Here is a 25,707-nt window from a genome sequence, read left to right on the forward strand (position 1 = left end):
GCTTTTTTCAAATATCACGACACCTGCTACTAGTTTTTTTCTTCTCCTACTTGTAAGATTTTGGGAAGTGCTATGAATCCCGTACGTTCCGGTAACAAGCACCATTATGGTACAAGCCCAACTAAATAAAACCTCGGTGTACCACCCCCTTGTTCTATGAGGAATGGGTCGCCAGAGCCTCGCCTGCTAAACATTTGTATGACATATTCATGTTTGTAACAGAGTTTGTCACGGAGAGGTGAGGTTGACAATTAGGTTGGGAGCTGTGAAGCTATAAACTGGTGTATTGCGCTAACAACCCCATTAATCCCCATTTCCCCCCTCATCTTTCGTTGTCAATGGGATTTTGAGTTATGCTCCAAGTTTCAATACTCTAGCTCCGCGAGAAGTTATTTAAAAAGCGATTTTAAAACTCTCCTCTTTCGTACTGAAATTTGCTAATACAAATTTAAATTAAAAATTAACGTGAGTTACTATGAAGACATGTTATCTCCCTAACCTGAGATAATCTATATGTAGAAATAATTAAGCTCAATTTTCCTTGGTCATTGCATCATGCGTAAAAGAATAGGCTGATTATTGTTAGTATTCATTGTTCGATGCGGAAGGGGAACAAGAGGGATAGGCAGAGGTAAAGATGGTGGTATTAGGACCGAGCGGAGAAGGGCTAAAGAAAAGAGAGCGAATAGGTAAAAGGAGCGTGGGGAGAGGAAGTGGGGAGGGTTAGATAAAGACAGAAGATGTGGTAGAGGAGAAATCGCAGAGGAAAGGCTCACCTTGCAAAGAGTTTTTGGGGAGGAACCTACCACGAGAAATTTAGTATCCCAAATGTGCAACAGCAAGGAATGCTGGACTGCAGTGAGCAAAGTGGCATTTATAGTCATGACACGTCTGAAGGATGCTGAGAGGGAGCGCATAGAAATGCGCAGGCGAAGCAGTGGCGGCTAAATCGACACTCAGAGCAAATAGCTGGAACCTGGATGCAAGGACAATAGTAGACTTTTAAAAACTTAGAAATATGGAATGCAATCCTGAAGTAATGAAAAAGTGGTATCGGGGTGGGCGACGATTCCAAAACCGGGCTGTGTTTTAGTCTACGGACACACGGTTGCTGCGATGGCAGCAAATATGGTCCATTAGGCATTTTTAAGCCCTCCCGCAAAAAAAAAAGGTATAAGTATACCGCAAGGAAAGGAGTAAATGATCTCTCAGCTGCAAGAAAAAATGGACTTTCTGCCGAAGCAACGAGAGAGATAGGGTGTTCTTACAATCAGCCTTCGATGTATTATTACAATTTTTAATATTTATAATGTAAAGTCAATAACAACTGAAGCAGCACCTCGGTAAAGTGTAAAAACAAACAAACAAACATATTGACAAATAACCGCATAAACATATTTGAAAGGAAAAGGGACTCTTGAGCGGCCACTGTAGGCGGTAAATAAATTGTCAGGCGTTCTTTAAACTTAAAGAATAATTATTTAATTCAAGAATTTAATTATAAGTAACATTTTAAAATAGTTTAAATAGTTTAGCAAATTCAATATTTCATTGTGAGTGCGAAGGTTCCGGCAGCTTTGAATATATACGATCGACTGCCTGTCGGTTACTGTTCAATTGTTCGCGTTGGTTTTATGTTCGTGTTGCATTTATGGCAGAGTTGCCATTAGCATCTTACATTCGGCCTCTCCTGACACATAGGAGCGCCCCCGCTCCTGCCCTGAGGTATTTTGATCGACTTCGTCTTCATACGTTTCATTATCATCGTAGGGTGGTAACTCACACCACAGTTTTATTTTATCCGATGAGTATACTGACGAATAATGTCGCTGTGTTCGACGAGAACCTGGCAAGTCCTCAACTAAATACCTGTCATTACCAAGAGACCGCGTGATTATGAACGGACCCTTGTAATGAGGCTCTAATTTTCGTGAATGTCCTGTACTAGGTGCCTCATTTTCGACGAGCACCAAGTCGTCGACGTGATATACTGTTGGTTTACTATGTTGTCCGTCAAATCGGATTTTTGCTTGCTGCCTCATCTTGCTAATTTTAGCTGCTGCATTACGTCGTATTTCTTCTAAATCAATTTCGTTAAGTTCATGATTATCGTCGCATAAAGTTAATAATATTTTGTTTCGCAAAATGTCTCGTGGCGAGAAACCTAGCAAAAGTTCTTGGGGTGTTTTCGTTGTCGTTTTATTCTTCATTGAATTTATTACCCATTGAATTTCGCGCAGCTTCTCATCCCAGCGTTTATCATTGGTTGTGGTTGGTAATAGCATTGACAAAATTGTCCTGTTTGTACGTTCAGCGTGTCCGTTTGCCCTCGGAGTACGCACAGCGTTTTTTACATGTTTGATTCCGTTGTCATTACAATATTTCGCGAACTCTTTGGATGTGAATGCGGTACCTCTGTCCGTAACGATTCGCTCAGGCATACCTACATAACTACTGACCTCGTTTAATATGTCTATCACCGGCTTGGTCCTTGTACTCTTGACTGCTCGTATAATTGTAAATTTTGTAAACGCGTCGACAAGGACAAGTATATGCTCGTTTCTCTGACTACTTTTTGTGAAAGGACCTAAATGGTCTAAGTGTACTGTCTTAAACGGGATTGGGTCGATATCATCAAAATGATATTCACCTTCTTTCCTCCCCCCTCTATCTTTATTGTATGCGCATTCTACGCACGACTTAATATACGATTTTACATAGTTCCGCATTCTCGGGAACCATAAATAACTTATCAATCGCTGTATCGTTTTCTCGACGCCTAAATGTCCAGCATTATCGTGGCAATCATGTAAAACCTTCCATCGCAGTGCCTTTGGTACAACCCATAATTTTGCACCTTTGCGTTTTTTTAATAATCGACCATTCTCAACTATGTACTCATCTATCATATTGGTGTTTTTCATTTTCAATTGTTCGACTATATTCTTTATATCAGCATCCTGTAGCTGCATACTGAATAACCAGTCCGTTTCATCTACTCCTGTTTTCAACACACACAAGGAAGCTTCATCCACCTCATGCGATACTTCTACGGGTGCTCTGCTGAGAGCGTCTACGTGTTCCATACGCTTACCAGAGCGATGTTCTATCTTTACATCATATTCTTGGACCTTCAACCACCAGCGCGCTATGCGCGGGATAAGCTCTTTCTTTGACATAGCCGTCTTAATTGCGTTGCAGTCGGTTACCACGGTAAATTCTTTTCCGTGAACATAGTATTTAAATCGTTCAAGTGTTTCTACCACAGCAAGAGTCTCTAACTCATAACTATGAAACTTCTTCTCGTTTTCGCTCGTTGATCTACTGAAATAAACTACCGGCTTCCAGCCGTCGGTTTCTTCTTGCAATAATACTCCAGCTAACCCAATGGAACTCGCATCGGTATGAATTTCATGCTTAGCTTCGATTCTGTATGACGTCATCACTGGCTTAGATGATAATGCCACCTTTAGCTCTTCAAACGCGCGTTGTTGTTCTTCAGACCATTGAAACTTTTGATCTTTACGTAGTAAACGTCTTAGCGGTTCAGATTTTATCGAATAATGGGGTACGAATTTTCTAAAGTACCCACTCAAACCAAGAAACTGTCTTACTTCAGTTACGTTTTTCGGAGTCAGAAAATTTGTAATAGCTAGCGTTTTTGCCGTACCTGGACTAATTCCAGTTGGTGTTAAAGAATGTCCCAAAAATTCTATCGTTTCTTTTGCAAACTCACACTTCTTCAAATTCAAAGTCAAATTTAATTCTCGTATTGCGCCAAATACTCGTCCCAATTTTGTTAACATTTCTTCAATGGTAGAACCTCCTACCATAATGTCGTCCATATAATTAATCATATCGCCGTTCTGTGTTCGTTCTTTAACCTTTGCCATTAAGCGTTGGAAAACCACGGGAGCATTCTTAAGCCCGAAAGGCATTCGTTTAAATTGATACAACCCCTCTGTTGTGACAAACGCAGTAAATTTGCGACTATCTGGATCTATTGGTATTTGGTAATATCCACTATTCATATCAAGTATTGTAAAATATTGATAACGTTTAGCTTCCTGAAGCTGTTCCTCAATATGTGGCATTGGATAAACTTCTTTTCGTGTATGCTGATTCACCCTCCTGTAGTCGACACACAATCTCGACTCACCGTTTTTCTTTTTCACGAGTACAATGGGACTCGCATATTCAGACTCTGACGATTCTATTATATCGCTATCTAGCAGTTCAGCAATCATTTGTTGCACGATGATTTTCTTAGGTTCTGGGATACGGTATGGATTTTGTGCAATGGGTACTGCACTATCTAACTCAATTTTCATGGATAATGTATTGGTCTTACCTATTTCGCTTATGTTATTTGCAAATATATCGTTATACTCATTCAGCATTCCTATTAATTTCTTCATCTTCGTACTTTCAAGTTCTCCGCATTTTATATCGTTTTCGGTTATTGTCTTACGTTCAGCTATCAACGTTTCCCGATTTCTCGCGACGGTCGCGTATTCGAATTTTAATTGTCCGTTATTTATTTTCGCGAGGATATTTCCACTAAATATCTCTTGACCTAATAGTACATCTGGCGTTAACAAGTCGTCATCAACTATATATAACACTACGCTTAGTTTAATACTGTCTATCTGTATTTCAGTTTTTATCAATTCTTTTGCATATCGCGCGCCACCGCAAATACCTTTTATTTTCAATGAACAATGCTCTCTTTCAATTTTTAACTTGTTGGCACACGATTCCCGAATCATGCTACACTCACTTCCCGTATCAACAAACGCTTTTATTTGTTGTTTCTCAATGTATATTGTTTTCATACAAAACTGATCATTGCACTCGACTTTTCGTGTTATGGCACTCTTCTTACCACAATTCACAGGTTCACCTTTCGGATGAACTTTCTGACAATCGACACATCGTGCTTTGCGTTGTGGTTTAGGACACTTAGTCGATATGTGACCTTCTTCACCACAGTTATAACACTTTATTTTACTTTTATTTTCCGTGGCAGGCTTATTAATAGTGTTACTCGCGCTTTTCGTTTTGTTTTGTTCAATTCTTAAAATCGGTGTACTGTTTTGATTTTTACTATATTCGTCAAGCGTTTCACGTAAATGTCTCATCGATTGGAATCGTAACGGAGCAATTGCTGTTTGCATTTCACGGTTTCTTAACCCGTTTCGCGTATATCTTATAATAGCATCTTCACTCAAATTATAGCGTTGACCGATAGCGTTCATACGGAAACAATAATCCACGATTTTCTCATCTGATTTACGTACCGAACTGTTCATCTTATAATGTACCTCTGCCTCGTTTGGCTTTGTACCGAATTCTTCAATTAATCGTTCCGCGAAAATTTTCCAATTCGAATAGCACTGTGGTGATGCATCTAACCATAGTTTTGCAACACCATCGACTAAATACTGCTAACATTAAACTTTTTTCATTCCATTGATAAGCACTACGCGCTTGGTTAACACGTTCAACAAATTTTTCTACCGGCAAGGAAAGTTCATTTGTCGGATCGAATGTAGGTAACGTTTCGGCTATTTCTTTTACCGAACACCTTGTGCTTGGAAAATCTACCATTGATACCGGAGTAGCTATATTTCGCGTTTCTGTACTTGCGTTTGATTGTTCATTACTCACGTTATTTGTTTGTTGTAATATTTGTTCATTACTTAAATTATTCGTTTGTTGTTCTCTATCGTTTCGTTGTTGCAACAGGGTAGTAATGCTTTGCATCATTTCCCGCAACTCATCAATTTGTTGTTGCATTGTACTACAACATCTATTTCATCACTTTTTTCTACCTCGCACAAACGTTGAATTAATTCTGCTTTAGTACCCGTCGTCGGTTTATCTCGTTCGCGTAGCAGCGTTTTAAGCTGTTCTACTCTTAAGTTAGCTATTTTCTGCATTGCGTTTCTTTGTTTACGTCTCGTATTCTAATTAGATAATTATATGTACTCGTTTTTCGCGTTCCAACTATTCTTATTAGAACTTGTTTACGTTTTGCGATTTGTTTTGATCGTTTCGATTGTGACGTCTCGTTGTCACGCACTCGCACGGTTTGTTTTATTCGTACCTACTCGTTACTTCTCTTTGTTTACTTTATTTTCTTTTCAACAAATGTTGTTAGTTCGAACCCATTCGTTAAGCTTTTCTTCTTTTTCTTGAATTTCACTCTCGTTGTTATTCGTTCAACTTAGGTCTTCGTAATTTGTTTCTTTATATGCGTTTCGTTTTTTTGTAATCGTTGTTATTACACGTTCAACTCCGATTTACGTTTACTATTGTTATCTCGTTTATGCAACCGTCGTTATTATACGTTCAACTTCGGTGCGCGTACAGATTGTTATCTCGTTTTTCCAACCGTCGTTATTATACGTTCAACTTCGGTTCTCAATATATATGTATTCAACTCAACATTTATATTGATGCTACTATGCACATATGTATATTCATACATAAGTACGTCTAACGTTCGTTGCAAATTCAAATTTTGCTTTATATAATGCGCGCACTGATGATGCTGACAACTCGTCAACAAACACTTTTGTGTGGCAAATATATACACCGTTCTAGAATTTTCTCTTATTTACTCGAATGCATTTGTACATATGTACGTATGTATGTATGCACGTATCCACGTTAAGGGTTGATTTTCTGGTACAATCACGATCTTATCCACATATGTATATTTGTATATATGATTTTTAATCATGTTACTACACGAATCGAATTTTTCTTTTATTTTATATGTATCTAACCGTTGGTACATATATATTTTCTCAAATAACTATCAGTTTCAGCACTTTTTCCGTATATTCGCGCGATTCTCGAATGTATTTAACGCGTGCATGCTACAACATGATCTCGACAATACTCGCGTTACACGTATTTTATATATTAAACATTTATATGTATTATTTCATGCACTTTTCCATATATTATTTTTTCCGGATTCACAATCCCCTTCTGACCTGAAAGGAAAAGGGACTCTTGAGCGGCCACTGTAGGCGGTAAATAAATTGTCAGGCGTTCTTTAAACTTAAAGAATAATTATTTAATTCAAGAATTTAATTATAAGTAACATTTTAAAATAGTTTAAATAGTTTAGCAAATTCAATATTTCATTGTGAGTGCGAAGGTTCCGGCAGCTTTGAATATATACGATCGACTGCCTGTCGGTTACTGTTCAATTGTTCGCGTTGGTTTTATGTTCGTGTTGCATTTATGGCAGAGTTGCCATTAGCATCTTACATATTGGAATTGGGTAAATTTATGATGTTGATAAATAAGCAGAAAACGCTGTACATTTGAGTGTCTAGTAATGCGTTGTGCCATACGTCAGGTGGACAGACTACAAAGCGAGTTAAGTGTAAAGGAATGAATATATAAATGATATGCGCGACCAAATCCCAGCACAAGTCAACTCACGGCTCAAAATCGACGAAACTCAGTTGGAAGCGAGATTGTTGGCACAAAATGTGTGTAAATACAAATAAACAAACAACCGACGCTGAGTTGTTTGTTTGGGAAGTCATAAAATTATATGAAATAATTAAGCAGTGAACAAATAAAAAAGTACATGAAAATTGCAGCGATAACAGTCTATGTATGTTAACAGCGAGAGAGTCATAAAGTAGGCAGACGATAGAAGAAGTGACAAAAGTACTAGGGTAGTCCTGCAAAACTTAATGCAAAACTATAGAACAAAAGTTTTACAGGCGACATGGAATGCGGATATTATTCCCATAGCCAGCTGCAAGTGGTATCAACCATGAAAGTGCAACAGAAAATGTTATCAAAATTGGGTCGGCTTCTCAGCAAAAACTCATTTAGCATGTGCCAATTCGCAGGAATGACATTGAGAATGATTCGCCTTTAGTGCCATATTTTATTCTTTATCAAATGCCCAGTTTATGAAAAGCTCTTAGTCTCGTAATGCACAAATAAGATTTGATTAGGTATGTCACAGCACACAGTTCAAAGTTGCTCCAGACCAAGCTAAGCGAAAGAGCTTTGACTTCCTCCCGATCAATGTCACTAACAGCGTATTGGTTCATTGATGATTCAAACATTAGTTGGTCTTATTTCAAATTATAATGCTTACGGTGCTTGTTAGATACACCTGGGAAACAGCTAGTCTTCAAGCAAAAGTTCTCTTTCTCAATCTTTTTGTACGCTTTTAATCTATGTAGTTTCAATAATTTGGAAGTACTGCCCGCAATTGACTTAACATTTAACTTGCAGTGGTTTTAGGAGCTAAAATGCAAATTTCGCGAAATACGGTAAGGGGAAGATTTTGAAAGCTAAGCGCTTGGTTAGGAACAATGCTCATTAATGATGCGATTAAACATCGCCACTGTCGTATATATTAACTTCTTCCTATGAAGAAGTTAGATTTCCTATCATAGGTACCCTTCTAACATTTTTGTTCGTTTAGCTATTCCACAATGGGAACGCAGTCCGCCCATTCTTTTTTTTGTTACATTGTAAGGGGCAGTTAGTGCCAATTCTCGCTTCGATTCTTGATCTGGGCCAAAGCCAAGAAAATCGTCCTTTGATTAAACTGCTAGTGCACTGTTAGTAAATTATTTTGGCAACTGTTTCTTAAGCGCCTTTTTATACTCAGCTGAGCAGAGCTCACAGAGTATATTAATTTTGTTCGCATAACGGTAATCCGTAACGGCATAAACTAATCGAGATAGATATAGACTTCCATATATCAAAATGATCTGGGTGAAAAAAAATTCATTTAGCCATGTCCGTCCGTCCGTCCGTCCGTAAACACGATAACTTGACAAAATTTTGAGGTATCTTGATGAAATTTGGTATGTTGGTTCCTGGGCACTCATCTCAGATCGCTATTTAAAATGAACGAAATCGGACCATAACCACGCCCACTTTTTCGATATCGAATATTTCGAAAAACCGAAAAAGTGCGATAATTCATTATCAAACCCGGATAAAGCGATTAAACTTGGTAGGTGGGTTGACCTTATGACGCAGAATGGAAAATTAGTAAAATTTTTGACAATGGGCGTGGCACCGCCCACTTTTAAAGAAGGTAATTTCAAAGTTTTGCAAGCTGTGATATGGCAATCGTTGAAGATATCATGGTGAAATTTGGCAGAAACGTTACTCCTATTACTATATGTGTGCTAAACAAAAATTCGCAAAATCGGATTGCGAACACGCCCACTTTTAAAAAAAAATTTATTTAAAGTCAAAATTTAACAAAAAATTTAATATCTTTACAGTATAAAAGTAAATTATGTCAACATTCGACTCCAGTAATGATATGGTGCAATAAAATAAAGGATAAAAGAAAATTTCGAAATGGGCGTGACTCCGCCCTTTTTCATTTAATTCGTCTAGAATACTTTTAAATGCCATAAGTGGAACAAAAATTTATCAATTATTGTGAAATTTGGTAACTTCAGCAAAAATCGATATATCATTACTGAACTTAGTTCACGTACTTATCTGGACTCAACTTATCTTGGTATAAAAAATGACCACGCCCACTTTTTCGATATCGAAAATTATGAAAAATTAAAAAAATGCCATAATTCTATACCAAATATGAGAAAAGGATGAAACATGATAATTGGATTGGTTTATTGACGCAAAACATAACTTTGGAAAAAACTTTGTAAAATGGGTGTCCCACCTATCATATTAAGTAGAAGAAAATGAAAAAGTTCTGCAGGGCGAAATCAGAAGCCCTTGGAATCTTGGCAGGAATACTGTTCGTGGTATGACACATATAAATAAATTAGCGGTACCCAACAAAAGATGTTCTGGGTCACCCTGTTCCACATTTTGGTCGATATCTCGAAAACGCCTTCACATATACAACTAAGGGCCACTCCCTTTTAAAGCCTTCATTAGTACCTTTAATTTGATACCCATATCGGAAAGCACATTCTAGAGTCAGCCCTGTTCCACTTCTATGGCGATATCCCTAAATGGCGCCCACCCATAGAACTATGGCCTACTCCCTCTTAAAATACTCTTTAGTACCTTCCATTTGATAACCATGTCATACAATCAGATTCCAGGGTTACCTTAGGTTCATTTTCCTACATCGTGATTTTCCCTTATTTTGTCTGCAAAGCTCTCAGCTGAGTATGTAATGTTCGGTTACACCCGAACTTAGCCTTCCTTACTTGTTTTAATTTTATATTGTACTTAATTTCAGTCTCAAACCGACCAGAAGTTTGCTCAACGACAACACTGAAAAATTCTATCAGAAACCAGTACCTATGTTATAAAACAATTTGCCCTCTTGGCAGATACTAGAAACTCTCTAGGACTTATGCTACTTGCTGCTCTAGATATGATAGTTGTAAAATTTCTAATAGCTAAATTTCGGTCTTCCGAGCGAGGGCACGAGCGCAAAACGTGATCAATCATTATCTATTCCAATCCGCCAGATCGGCTGTCACTGACTAAGCCTAATTTACAAACATGTGACGGCAGAAGGCAGTTTCCAGTCAGAATACCCATCATGAGCTTACATGCTGCTCTTTCCAGTGATAAGAGCAACTTTGTTAGTTTCAGGTTGTGCGACCGGCACACGATCGTCGATACTTTGTAGTCCCGCGCTTGGCTGCACGCCTTTCCAGGGATCCAATATATATGAATATTTCTCGATTTTCCCGATTCTTTCCAGGGATTGCTTACGTTCTAACACACTTTTAGATGTGGCGTTATGAGAGATTATTGCCCTAATTGCTGCTTGGCTGTCAATGTATAAATTAACTCGGCTGCAGTTTAAGCTATTTTCCTCGAGGGCTTCGACTGTTTTAATACCGGGTGCCAGTTTCGCCTGAAAAACAATACAGTTTAGCACAGTCTGCCACAGACCCTGCTCCATATATTACCTTGGCACCATAGGTGTACACGTGTATTGATTCGTCTGCCATTTAAGCAACCTTGCGCCAATAATCCACCTCTATTGTGGCTCTAAGAGCACCTTCTAAGAGCAGGTACGGAATTAGGCAGTCTGTCCTTCCAATATTTGATGTCGATGTACTTCTACGGTTGCATTGGCTGTGCTTAAACTGCCTCGAGGCATTGAGTCTCGGTGCAGTTGTTAACACTATGTAATTCACCACCAGATCTACAGATGAAATGTGCTGAGTGACATACAGTGCAATCATCGATGCCACGTTTTCAACGCTCGGGTTATGCTAAGCTTTGAACACCTACATACCGCCTAAAATTTTTTGAGTGGTTGAACACTTAACAAAGACTCCATAGGTTAAAGAGGCTTTATAATCGTTGTGAATATTTAATGAGAGAGAGAGCGATAGATGCCACGTATACCCCAGCACTCTTGTATATGCATAAAGTGCAGTCGAGTCCTTCTTTACCCTCTCCCCCACGTTAAGCTTCCTCGACAACCTACTGTCTAGATTGAAACCTGGATATTTATACAAGGTTTCCCCTACAGCGTCACGCCCTCTTAGCTTAGGCCTTGTCCCACTGGCGGTCTTATATCTCCTAGTAAACAAGACCACATCCATCTTCACTGCCTTGGCGTTCAATCTGGCATTAGATATCTAAGTATGTATATCCCGAAGCGCTCGATCCATCAAAGAGCTAATTGTTCGAAGGCATTTTCCACTAACGACAACTTCAACGTCATCTGCGTACGTCGTAAGTTTGACGGGTCCCACAACGAACCGTAGTTGTTAGATGACCAGCGTCCACAGAAAAGGTGACAACACCCCACCCTGCGGCGTGCCACTACATACGTACTTTGTGGCAATGTATTTTAGAAACTGACAAACTCATTTACAAAGGCGCTTTATCAATGTTTTTGATTTGTTCTGAAATACATTTTCCCTTTTATCAAATTTTTTCGCCCATTCCTCAAATACACCTGGAATAGCGGTAGATCAACGAACAATCCATTCTTGTGCGGAAACTTTCAGGATTACCCTCATATGAACTTTGTTGAAAATCGCTGGCCGTATAATTGATGGCGGGGTCAATGAGCAATGCCAGCGTCAAAAGTGAAATAAAGTGAAAACTGTAAGACAAATTTATTTTGTAAACAAAAACAAGTAAGGAAAGCTAAGTTCGGGTGTAACCGAACATTACATACTCAGCTGAAAGCTTTGGAGACAAAATAAGGGAAAATCACCATTTAGCAAAATGAACCTAGGGTAACCCTGGAATGTGTTTGTATGACAAGGGTTTCAAATGAAAGGTGTTAATGATTATTTAAAACGTAGTAGGCCATAGTTCTATAGTTGGACGCCTTTTCGAGATATCGCAACAAGGGTGGACCAGGGGTGACTCTAGAATGTGTTTGTACGATATGGGTATCAAATTAAAAGTATTAATGAGGGTTTTAAAAGGGAGTAGCCCTTAGTTGTATATGTGAAGGCGTTTTCGAAATATCGACCAAAATGTGGACCAGGGTGACCCAGAACATCATCTGTCGGATACCGCTAATTTATTTATATATGTAATACCACGAACACTATTCCTGCCATGATTCCAAGGATTTTTTATTTCGCCCTGCAAAACTTTTTCATTTTCTTCTACTTAATATGGTAGGTGTCACACCCATTTTACAAAGCTTTTTTACTAAAGTTATATTTTGCGTAAAAAAACCAATCCAATTACCATGTTTCATCCCTTTTTTCATATTTGGTACAGAATTATGGCATTTTTTTCATTTTTCGTAATTTTCGATATCGAAAAAGTGGTTGTGGTCATAGTCGGATTTCGGCCATTTTTTATAACAATACAAAGTGAGTTCGGATAATTATGTGAACTGAGTTTAGTAAAGATATATCGATTTTTGTTCAAGTTATCGTGTTAACGGTCGAGCGGAAGGACAGACGGTCGACTGTGTATAAAAACTGGACGTGGCGATTTCGCCCTTTTTCACAGAAATAAGTTACCGTCCTAGAATCCAAGCCCCTACCAAATTTTACCAGGATTGGTAAATTTTTGTTCGACTTATGGCATTAAAAGTATCCTATACAAATATTTTGTTGCACCATATCATTACTGGAGTTGAATATTGACATAATTTACTTATATACTGTAAAGATATTAAATTTTTTGTTAAAGTTTGACTTTAAAAAAATTTTTTTTTTAAAGTGGGCGTGGTCGTTCTCCGATTTTGCTAATTTTTATTAAGCATACATACAGTAATAGGAGTAATGTTCCTGCCAAATTTCATCATGATATCTTCAACGACTGCCAAATTACAGCTTGCAAAATTTTAAATTACCTTCTTTTAAGAGTGGGCGGTGCCACGCCCATTCTCCAAAGTTTTACTAATTTTCTATTCTGTGTCATCAGTTCAACTCACCTACAAAGTTTCATCGCTTTATCCGTGTTTGGTAATGAATTATCGCACTTTTTCGGTTTTTCGAAATTTTCGATATCCAAAAAGTGGGCGTGGTTATAGTCCGATATTATTAATTTTAAATAGCGATCTGAGATGAGTGCCCAGGAATCTACATACCAAATTTCGTCCAGATACCTCAAAATTTACTCAAGTTATCGTGTTAACGGACTGACGGACGGGCGGACGGACATGGCTCAATCGAATTTTTTCTCGATACTGATGATTTTGACATATGGAAGTCTATATCTATCTCGATTCCTTTATACCTGTACAACCAACCGTTATCCAATCAAAGTTAATATACTCTGTGAGCTCTGCTCAACTGAGTATAAAAATTGCTGTGTGCCAACACTTCAATCGTCTGGTTGGAAAGAAAGATGTTCAGATATCTATAATTAGATGATCACCGCTCAAAATGCGGTTGCATGTACATGTTTAAATATATGTGTATATGTATATATGTGTGTGGGTATATTTACTTAGATATGTTCCTACATGGAGTGTTGCAGCAAAGGGTGCACCAGATGCCACATATAATTTCTTATTCTTCCATTTGCTTGCAATTTATTGCTTTTTGTTTTTTATTTTTTTTTGTTAATGCTGCAGACTTTCCCTCATTTATGGATTCTCTTTTATAATATTTTGTTTTCCTTTTTGTATGAAAAAAAATCTCGTACACAAACTAATTATTATTATGATTGTGTGCCAGTGTTAATGAACTGTTTAGTACGCCTCTGCTACCAAAGCATTGCCTCCTCCCCTGACTTCTACGATTTTCCTTCACATTAGCCAGCACGCCTACGCTTTTGTTTATAAAAATATTCTTAAATGTTTATTAGATGCAATCGCTCGATTTAGTTATAAAAAAACATAAACTTATTGTGCATTCCTATAGTAGTAGCCCTTACATATTTACATGCACGTTTATGTATGTTTGTGTGCATACATGCAAGAGCTCGTGTTTATGCCTTTTATGCGCCCTATTGCGTTTTTTATTGTCCCTTTTTTATGATGCGTGCATTCAAACTAAAAAAATATAAATATTTTCATATGTATGTATCTGATTTCATAGACTGCATACCATTTTATTGAAAACACTAAAAAATGTCGTGTTTTCGATTTTGATTATTGTCAATAAAAATATTGTAAATTTTTTATAGTTTTATGGATGCTATTTAATGTTTTTATTACACCTACTCTGCTTGAATAAACAAGACACAGAACTTTTTTTTGTAGTTAGTTTTTTATGCAGCTTGTGTATGTACATATGAAAAACTTCTTCAATAAGGTGCTTATGTAATTAAAACCAGCAAGGACGGCTAAGTTCGAGTGTAACCTAACATTACATACTCAGCTGCCAAATTACAGCCTGCAAAATTTTTAAATTACCTTCTTTTAAAAGTGGGTGGGACCACGCCCATAGTCCAAAATTTTACTAATTTTCTATTCTGCGACATAAGGTCAACCCACCTCCCAAGTTTCATCGCTTTATCCATCTTTGATATCGAAAAAGTGGGCGTGGTTATAGTCCGATTTCGTTCATTTTAAATAGCAATCTGAGATGAGTGCCCAGAAACTTACGTACTAAATTTCATTAAGATACCTCAAAATTTACTCAATTTATCGTGTTTACGAACAGACTGATGAACGAACGGCCCGACGGACATGGCTAAATAAATTTATTTTTTCGCCCAAATCTTTTTGATATATATAAGTCTATATCTATCTCGATTAGTTTAAGCCGTTACGGGGTACCATTATGCGAACAAAATTAATATACTCTGTGAGCTCTGCTCAGCTGTGTATAATTATATAAAAGTCCACAGCGGGGCTCTGGGCGTTCTTTTTGAACTCTCGTTACTACGTTGGGTGGATTAAAATTTTGTAAAAAGGACTTCCTATGAGAACGAGCAGGTACATATATTATATATATCAAAATGATCTGGGCGAAAAAATAAATCCATTTAGCCGGGTCCGTCCGTCCGTCCGTCCGTCTGTCCGTAAACACGATAACTGGAGTAAATTTTGAGGTATTATAATGAAATTTGGTATGTGAGTTCCTGGTCACTCATCTCGGATCGCTATTTAAAAAGAACGAAATCGGACTTTAACCACGCCCACTTTTTCGATATCGAAAATTTCGAAAAACCGAAAAAGTGCGATAATTCATTACCAAAGACGGATAAAGCGATGAAACTTGGTAGGTGGGTTTACCTTATGACGCAAACTAGAAAATTAGTAAAATTTTGGACAATGGGCGTGGCACCACTTACTTTTAAAAGAAGGTAATTTAGAAGTTTTGCAAGCTGTAATTTGGCAGTCGTCGAAGATATCACGATGAAATTTCGCAGGAACGTTACTCTTATTACTATATGTGTGCCAAATGAAAATTTGCAAAATCGGATAACGAACGCGCCAACTTTAAAAAAAAAAAAGTTAAGTCAATTTTAACAAAAAATTCAATATCTTTAGTAAATTATGTCATTATTCAACTCCAGTAAAGATATGGTGCAACAATTCATTTAATTTGTCTAGAATACTTTTAATGCCATAAGTCGAACAAAAATTTGGTAAAGGCATAGCCCCTATGCCGTTAACTGTTTTCTGTAAAAATGGACGAAATGGGTTGAAGCCACGCCCAGGTTTTATACACAGTCGACCGTCTGCCCTTCCTCTTGGCCGTTAACACGATAACTTGAGCAAAAACTGATATATCTTTACTAAACTTAGTTCACGTACTTACCTGGGCTCACTTTATCTTGGTAATAAAAATGGCCAATATCCAACTATAACCACGCCCACTTTTTCGATATCGAAAATTACGAAAAATGAAAAAAATGCCATAATTATATACCAAATACGAAAAAAGGGATAAAACAGGGTAATTGTATTGGTCTATTGACGCAAAATATAACTTTAGAAAAAAACTTGGTAAAATGTGTGTGACACCTACCATATTAAGTAGAAGAAAATGAAAAAGTTCTGCAGGGCGAAATCAAAAATCCTTGGAATCATGGCAGGAATACTGTTCGTGGTATGACATATATAAATTAATTAGCGGTGTCCGACAGATGATGTTCTGGATCACCCTGGTCTACATTTTGGTCAATATTTCGAAAATGCCTTCACATATACAACTAAGAGCCACTCGCTTTTAAAACCCTCATTAATGCCTTTGATTTGATATCCATATCGTACAAAGATATTACAGACTCCCCCCTGGTCCACCTTTATGGCGATATCTCGAAAAGGCGTCCACCTATAGAACTAAGGCCCACTCCCTTTTAAAACACCCATTAACACCTTTCATTTGAAAACCATATCGTACAAACACATTCTAGAGTCACCCCTGGTCCACCTTTATGCCGTTATCTCGAAAACGCGCCCACCTATAGAAGTATGGCCCACTTCCTTCTAATATACTCTTTAATACCTTCCATTTGATACCCATGTCATACAAACACATTCCAGGGTTACCTTTGGTCTATTTCCTACATGGTGATTTTCCCTTATTTTGTCTCCAAAGCTCTCAGCTGAGTATGTAATGTTCGGTTACACTTGAACTTAGCCGTCATTACTTGTTTTAAACATATTTATATTAAAAGATCTAGGTCGAGGTTGCCGCAGCAAAGAGGTAGTATACGAACCTACCACACCGAGGTCCTAGGTTCATGGGACGTGATAGCTAATATATGTGTAGATCCCCGCCGAAAAGCTTACACTGCAGAACAAATTTCCATTTTTCAAAATTTTCCAAGGAAATTTTTATCACATTAGATGTAATTTTGCGTGCTGATTTCATAAATCATTTTACTTTTTTTGTAACAGCTCTAGTTTTCGAGATATTTTCGACTACCCGAAAACTTATCCCGCAGGAGTAGAAAAGTGCAAAAACAAAAAATGCAACAATTTACAAAAGCAAACCTCAATTTTTTTTAGTACTTCATTTGTATTTTTTTGTATTTCTTGTTTCATTTAACGAAAATTAAAAAAAAAACCTAAAATAATGTCAATAAGAAGGACTCAGCGAAAGTGACCGACATTATTTTATTTTTGTTCTTAAAATTTCGTTAAATTAAACAACAAATACAAAAAAAGAAACAAGTAAGGAAGGCTAAGTTCGGGTGTGACCGAACATTACATACTCAGTTGAGAGCTATGGAGATAAAATAAGGAAAATCACCATGTAGGAAAATGAACCTAGGGTAACCCTGGAATGCGGTTGTATGACATGTGTATCAAATGGAAGGTATTAAAGAGTATTTAAGAGAGAGTAGGCCATAGATCTATGGATGAACGCCATTTAGGGATGTCGCCATAAAAGTGGACCAGGGCTGACTCAAGAATTTGTTTGTACGATATGGGTATCAAATGAAAGGTGTTACTGAGCATTTTAAGAGGGAGCGTGCCTTAGGTCTATCGGTGGACGCCTTTTCGAGATATCGCCATTAAGGTGGGCCAGGGGTGACTCTAGAATGTGTTTGTACGATATGGGTATCAAATGAAAGGTGGTAATGAGTATTTTAAAAGGGAATGGGATTTAGTTCTATAGCTGAACGCCTTTTCGCGAAATCGCCATAAAGGTGGACCAGGGGTGACTCTAGAATATGTTTGTACGATATGGGTATCAAATGAAAGGTGTTAATGAGTATTTTCAAAGGGAGTGATCCTTAGTTCCATAGGTGGACACAGTTTCGAGATATCGCCATAAAGGTGAACCAGGGGCGACACTAGAATGTGTTTGTACGATATGGGAATCAAATGAAAGGTGTTACTGAGCATTTTAAGAGGGAGTGGGCATTAGGTCTATAGGTGGACGCCTTTTCGAGATGTCGCCATTAGGGTGGGACAGGGGTGACTCTAGAATCTTTGCACGATATGGGTATCAAACGAAAGGTGTTACTGAGCATTTTAAAAGGGAGTTGGCATTAGGTCTATAGGTGGACGCCTTTTCGAAATATCGCCATTAGGGTGGGCCAGGGGTGACACTAGAATGTTTGTACGATATGGGTATCAAACGAAGGGTGTTACTGAGCACTTTAAGAGGGAGTGGGCATTAGGTCTATAGGTGGACGCCTTTTCGAGATATCGCCATTAGGGTGGGCCAGGGGTGACTCTAGAATGTTTGTACGATATGGGTATCAAACGAAGGGTGTTATCGAGCATTTTAAGAGGGAGTGGGCATTAGGTCTATAAGTGGACGCCTTTTCGAGATATCGCCATTAGGGTGGGCCAGGTGACTCTAGAATGTGTTTGTACGATATGGGTATCAAACGAAAGGTGTTACTGAGCACTTTAAGAGGGAGTGGGCATTAGGTCTATAGGTGGACGCCTTTTCGAGATATCGCCATTAGGGTGGGCCAGGGGTGACTCTAGAATGTTTGTACGATATGGGTATCAAACGAAGGGTGTTACTGAGCATTTTAAGAGGGAGTGGGCATTAGGTCTGCCTTTGGAGATATCGCCATTAGAGTGGGCCAGGGTGACTCTAGAATGTGTTTGTACGATATGGCTATCAAATGAAAGGTGGTAATGAGTATTTTAAAAGGGAGTAATCCTTAGTTCTATAGGTGGACGCCTTTTCGAGATATCGCCATAAAGGTGGACCAAGGGTGGCTCTAGAATCTTTGTACGATATGGGTATCAAACGAAAGGTGTTACTGAGCATTTTAAGAGGGAGTGGGCATTAGGTCTATAGGTGGACGCCTTTTCGAGATATCGCCATTAGGGTGGGCCAGGGGTGACTCTAGAATGTGTTTGTACGATATGGGTATCATACGAAAGGTGTTACTGAGCATTTTAGGAGGGAGTGGGCATTAGGTCTATAGGTGGACGCCTTTTCGAGATATCGCCATTAGGGTGGGCCAGGGGTGACTCTAGAATGTTTGTACGATATGGGTATCAAACGAAAGGTGTTACTGAGCATTTTAAGAGGGAGTGGGCATTAGGTCTATAGGTGGACGCCTTTTTGAGATATCGCCATTAGGGTGGGCCAGGGGTGACTCTAGAATGTTTGTACGATATGGGTAAATAACGAAAGGTGTTACTGAGCATTTTAAGAGGGAGTGGGCATTAGGTCTATAGGTGGACGCCTTTTCGAGATATCGCCATTAGGGTGGGCCAGGGGTGACTCTAGAATGTGTTTGTACGATATGGATATCAAATTAAAGGTATTAATGAGGGTTTTAAAAGCGGGTGGTCCTTAGAATTATATGTGAAGGCGTTTTCGGGATATCGACCAAAATTTGGACCAGGTGATCCAGAAAATCATCTGTCGGGTACTGCTAATTTATTTATATATGCAATACCACTAACAGTATAACAGCCCAGATTCCAAACGCTGTTGTTTCGCCTTGTAGAACTTTTTCATTTTCTTCTACCTAATATGGTAGGTGTCACACCCATTTTACAAAGTTTTTTCCAAAGTTATATTTTGCGTCAATAAACCAATCCAATTACCATGTTTCATCCCTTTTTTCGTGTTTGGTATAGAATTATGGCATTTTTTTAATTTTTCGTAATTTTCGATATCGATAAAGTGGGCGTGGTTATGGTCGGATTTCGGCCATTTTTTATACCAATATAAAGTGAGTTCAGATAAGTGCGTGGACTAAGTTTAGTAAAGATATATCGGTTTTTGCTCAAGTTATTGTGTTAACGGCCGAGAGGAAGGCCAGACGGTGGACTGTGTATAAAAACTGGGCGTGTCTTGCACCGATTTCGCCCATTTTCACAGAAAACAGTTACCGTCATAGAGTCTATGCCTCTACCAAATTTAAGAAGGATTGGTAAATTTTTGTTCGACTTATGGCATTAAAAGTATTCTACACAAACTAAATGAAAATGGGCGGAGCCACGCCCATTTTGAAATTTTCTTTTATTTTTGTATTTTGTTGCATCATATCATTACTGGAGTTGAATTCTGACTTAATATACTTATATACAGTAAGGATATTAAATTTTTTGTTAAAATTTGAATTTAAAAAAAAATTTTTTTAAAAAGGGGGCGTGTTAATTTTTATTTAGCACATATATAGTAATAGTAGTAACGTTCCTGCCAAATTTCATCATGATATCTTCAACGACTGCCAAATTACAGCTTGCAAAACTTTTAAATTACCTTCTTGTAAAAGTGGGCGGTGCCACGCCCATTGTCCAAATTCTTACTAATTTTCTATTCTACGTCATAACATAAATCCACCTACCAAGTTTCATCGCTTTATCCGCCTTTGGCAATGAATTATCGCATTTTTTCGGTTTTTCGAAATTTTCGATATCGAAAAAATGGGCGTGGTTATAGTCCGATATCGTTCATTTTAAATAGCGATCTGAGATGTGTGCCCAGGAATCTACATACCAAATTTCATCAAGATACCTCAAAATTTACTCAAGTTATCGTGTTAACGGACGGACGGACGGACGGACGGACGGACATGGCTCAATCAAATTTTTTTTCGATCCTGATTATTTTGATATATGGAAGTCTATATCTATCTCGATTCCTTTATATATGTACAACCAACCGTTATCCAATCAAACTTAATATACTCTGTGAGCTCTGCTCAACTGAGTATAAAAAGTTTAAAATGAAAATGGAATTGAAGTTTTCGTCTTTCGCTTTTGCACTTTTCAATTATTTTCGTATTGGCTTTGACTAAGAGTATTTATTGTGTTTTCTTATAACATCTCAAAATTTTTCCGTAACTTTTATTTTAAAATTAATAAAATTAATTCTGGTTCAAACAATGGCCACAAAAATACGGCGTTGTTTGAATGATGGAGATATTCGTGTTATGGAAGAGCGATACCATGGAAGATGGGACACGCATATGATGGCCGCTTACTGCTGGACCTTTTTTTATATTAAACCCAACGGATTAATACCCTCCAAAGCCCGCCCAACCGACACGAGGGGCGCATCCGCATGACGCACGGATTTTGTTTCTGCAGAGTTGTTGATAGGTGGAGGTTTGTTAAGCGTTGAGATCTAAAACTGCTCAGCGACAGAATAAAAATCATCAGCTGAGTATTATATACATAACAGTTGATAATTATACATATAGTAAATTGTTAAATAAGTTAACGCTTATAGCATACAAAGATTTTTTATTTTCTTTATTTTGGTACGAGTTAAGATAGGATAGGACAGTTTTCCTTATAGTAAAAAGTGAATCCGTTATATCAAATGAATTCGAATGGGAGTTAAAATCAGGGATGCACCTTAACGTTAAGCTAATCGTTTATCAAAAAATTTCCACCGTTTCCGTTGAAACACTTCGAAATATTATCGATAAAGAAATTATCAAGATAAATTGTATCTCGTTTTTAACCGAAACGAAAAGCTTTCGTTAACGTTAAAACCGTTAACAAAAACGTGATACTTTATGTTTGAATTGTGCTGGCAATGCTATAGCCATGGTGAAGCCGTAAGGTGGTAACAACAAGCGCACATACACACACAAACTCCATGTAATTTGTTTGTGTAATTCGTTGGTGGTAATGTCAAAATTACTCTGAGAAATGTTCGTGCTGTCAAAATTCATGAGAAAAGTTGCAATCAGCTTGGCTAATGCTTTCACCATTAATGACTCCGCCATCAATCAGCTTTGCCAGCATAGTTTGAAATTAATAATCAACATAAACGATTTGATTTCGTTTTGATATGGCAGAAAACGAAACGAAATCATTTCGTTAATTTGACGTTCTTAACGTTAATAAACGAAACGAAATGACTTTGTTTCGTTTATTAACGTTAATTACCGTAACGAAATGATATCGGTTCGTTGGTTAAGCATGCCTGGTTAAAATCATGACACAAACACCGAAAAGGTTCATTTATTTCGAAATTAGTTCTGTACTGCCTCAAAAGAAGAGGTTTGAAATGTCTTGATGCTCGTGATGGGACATTGAAGTTTACTTCGTTCAAAAGAAAGGGGCTAGAAATTAGTCCATTCAGTAGTTTAGCCATAAATAATACGCCTAGCATTTCTCTGCGACTATCGAGAGTTGGAAGATTGATAAGCTTTAACCGACTAGTATAAGGTGGAAAATTATACGCAGAGTCCCAATGAAAATTCCTTAAACAAAAAGTAAAATTTGCTTCTGTATTGACTCAAGCCTATCTGCATGAACTTCATATCGCGGATTCCAGACTTTTGATCCGTATTCTAGTATCTGTCTAACTTATGTTGTAAAAAGGGCTTTGGTTACATAAGGGTCATTAAGTTCTTTAGACCATCTCTTCACGAATGATAGAACACCTCTAGCCTTATTGGCAGTAGTCATAATATGAATGTTGAAACTAAGTTTAGCATCCATCGGTACTCCCAATTAAACAATATAATTTGTTTGTCGGGATCTTGAACAAGACCCACAGGCAAGAAAGTCTTATAAAAGGCAATTTTGTGCTGATACGCGGTAAATCATTCAAATTAAGTATGTAAACATTCTCATTTTTCGTAAGAATTTAACACATAATTATTTAAAAACTAGAACTGTTAGAAAGAAACAAATAATTTTTTCGTAATCAGCACCCTTAAATTGACTTAAAACGACTAAAAAAAGTCTGGACAATTTTTCACTGTTGACCTGTGTTATCAGTGCCAGACTCGAAATTTTCCTTAAACATGGTTTTCGACCGCACCTGTTTGCCATGCCCTTCGCATGAGCTTACTGTCCAGCTTCATCTTTAGATATTTTATTGAAGTGCGTGTTTTTTGGCTGGGCCCCAACCGTCAAGTTAATGGTACTGGAAATACACCTCTTCTTAAAAATGACGATGCCTGTTTTTGCCTTTGCCAGCTGAAGACCGTGATCAGCCATCCATCCATTAACTGTCGTAGGGTAAAGATAGGGGCCTAGTACCCAACGTCTACCAATTATATTGATCAAATTAAGAAGTAGAGGAAAAGCTCGGCTTAAATCCTATCTTAAGTATATACCCTTCTGCTAGTATATAATAATTTTCAATTTTCTGTGATTATACAGTTCTATATTTGTACTTTGCTGTGTTCATATTTACTCATGTTTAACCCTTTATTTTCTTTCAGGTAAGTGTGATTCAAGTTGAGTTCTTTTGAAGAAATATAAACCGATATGGCTTGTGTGCGCTGTAAACATGGGAGCTTATTGTTAATGGCACAAGACAATCACTAAGGGTATGTACTTTATATTATTTATTTTGTTTAACGGACCGATAAATATTTCGAATAATTAGCAATTTTTTCATGTACTAAACAAGTTTAACGTCGAGCAAGCGCCAAGGACAAAATTTTAAAAATTTTAGTTTTATGTTTGGAAAAATCAAGGTTGCACTGAAATGGCTCCATGAAATCAGGCTGACCCTGCTCATGTGTCTATACCACGTGGACCTGCCGTTAGGAATAATGTCACGGCGGAAAGGCGATTTAATCGCCAATGCTTTGCACGCACATTTCTCCGCGCTTCCTTTCAGCATGCGTCAATAGCGTCATAACAAGAAAGGTCATTTTGCTCACAATCGTTTAACAATTTAGGTGTCTGCACACAAGGGGGACGAAATTTCTTATGGACAATTTCTTTTTAAAAGCTCTTTGAAGAGAGAGTCTTTCATTGCAAAAACGAGTGCAAGAAACATTATGTGTTCTGCGTTTTCCAACTCGGTGGGACAGAAAGGAACTCCGCCATCGTACGCGTATGTAAATACTACTAAAAACCAGCGTGTCCTCTCAATATCTACATACGTGAGGTGGTAGTTTAGTTCACCGTGCTTCTTCTAATACCATTCCTCTGTACACCGTACTATCGTGAAGTCTAGCGCCCTTGCTTCGATTGCTCCCGCTTTTCTTGCCACCTAAATATTGTTCGTGACCTTGCGCTCCTATTGGCATCTTCAGATGGTGGCCCGATTTCAATGTCATACAAATCGGTAATTTTGATTCACATCAGATCAATTGGAATTTTCTGAGATGAAGCAAGAACCGCGTCGTCGAACGCCGTTCGATAAGCAATTGCTATTCCTTTAGCAGTAATTCGGTAAGCTGCTAGTACATCATTTTGGCGGGTCATTTTAGATCCGTGCCATACTGGTGCTGCATATAATATTATCGAGCTGGTTACGTTGAATAAAACTTGACAAGTAGCTTCGCCCGGGCCGCCAATGTTGGGCATTATGCACAGTAGGGTTGCACTAACTTTAGAAACTTTCTCGCCCACCGTCCTGAAGTGCAATGTTTACTACGAAATATTTAAAGTAAGGCTTTGAATTTATTTTATTTATAACTCACCCGCAGTCCGCTTTGAGCTCACCAAGCCCACTTCTGCCTTATTTCTGTATATCTCCAGCCCAGATCTTTCAGCCATTACTTTAGTTGTCATAAAGTGGCATTACATAGTGTTTGGAGTAGATCCAGTTTGTTGGCCACTGCAACGACGACAATACCACTTAAGTAGCCAACAATTTGCTAGCCTCCGTGAAGGTCGATTTATAGCACACCGTCATACATTGAATTCCATAGCGTTGGACCTAGAGCAGATCCCTGAGGGAGACCGGCTGTGATGTGCTCTCTTGGTCCCTCATCCGTATCAAAGAGGAGCACTCTGTAGCAAAAATAGCGACCAATTATTCTGAATAAATAAGCAGGTCTGCCAAAGTTTTGTAGCGCTGTTATTATCTGCAACCAGTTCGCAGTATTAAAAGCATTTCTAATATTTATGTAGTAAATTAGTGCACAGAGCTTCCTTTTGCTTTGACCTCCGGCCTCACAGTCTATATTGGCAACTGTTTGCACTGTATCTAACGTTGCCATTGATTGTCGAAATACAAAATGATTATTTGAAAAGCCTCCTGTACTTTCCATGATCTGCTGTTGACACCTGGATATTTAATATCGGCAAATCCATGTTTTTCGTCCAGTACCTCTTGCTCTTTTATTCGTGGGATTTCCATACTTTCGTGGTTCTCGTCTTGCTAGGTCCAGTAATCTTGTGTCGGAAAAAGAGTTTCAACGATTCTTCTTTTTAGTGTCGAAAATGTAGGTTGCTCTGGTTTCTGCCTTTAATTTAAGCCATCACCATTCTGTAAGTCAATGCTCAAAGATCAAAATCGACACTATCTATTAGTTCCTTGAAGCACACTCTCTTGTTCCTTTTTATGACGTTGTTCTTTGAGCTGTGTAGATTCAGTGTAGCATATTATATTGTGTTGAGCATTTTGCTTTATTTCGTTCTTAATGGCATTTTCTACGCTTTTCCTCTATTTCGTCATTGCATCGATAATTCAGGAGTCCGATCTATTTTTGCGCGACTTCTAGTTATGA

General features: G+C 38.0%; 1 protein-coding gene across 9 annotated transcripts in view; it reads left to right on the forward strand.

The window, feature by feature from the left end:
• LOC137238021 (sterile alpha motif domain-containing protein 5-like) overlaps positions 1–25,707 on the forward strand; it is an 801,561-nt gene that overhangs the window by 67,144 nt on the left and 708,710 nt on the right. Inside the window, exon 2 of one of the 9 annotated variants that reach the window (XM_067762527.1) lies at positions 23,461–23,568. The exons of the other annotated variants lie outside the window; for them this stretch is intronic. The gene's annotated coding sequence lies outside the window, so the exon portion shown is untranslated. The remainder of the gene's footprint in view (positions 1–23,460; positions 23,569–25,707) is intronic. 9 annotated transcript variants of the gene reach the window in all.

This window comes from Eurosta solidaginis, chromosome 1, assembly GCF_040869045.1.
Source record: "Eurosta solidaginis isolate ZX-2024a chromosome 1, ASM4086904v1, whole genome shotgun sequence".
Lineage (NCBI taxonomy): Eukaryota > Metazoa > Arthropoda > Insecta > Diptera > Tephritidae > Eurosta > Eurosta solidaginis.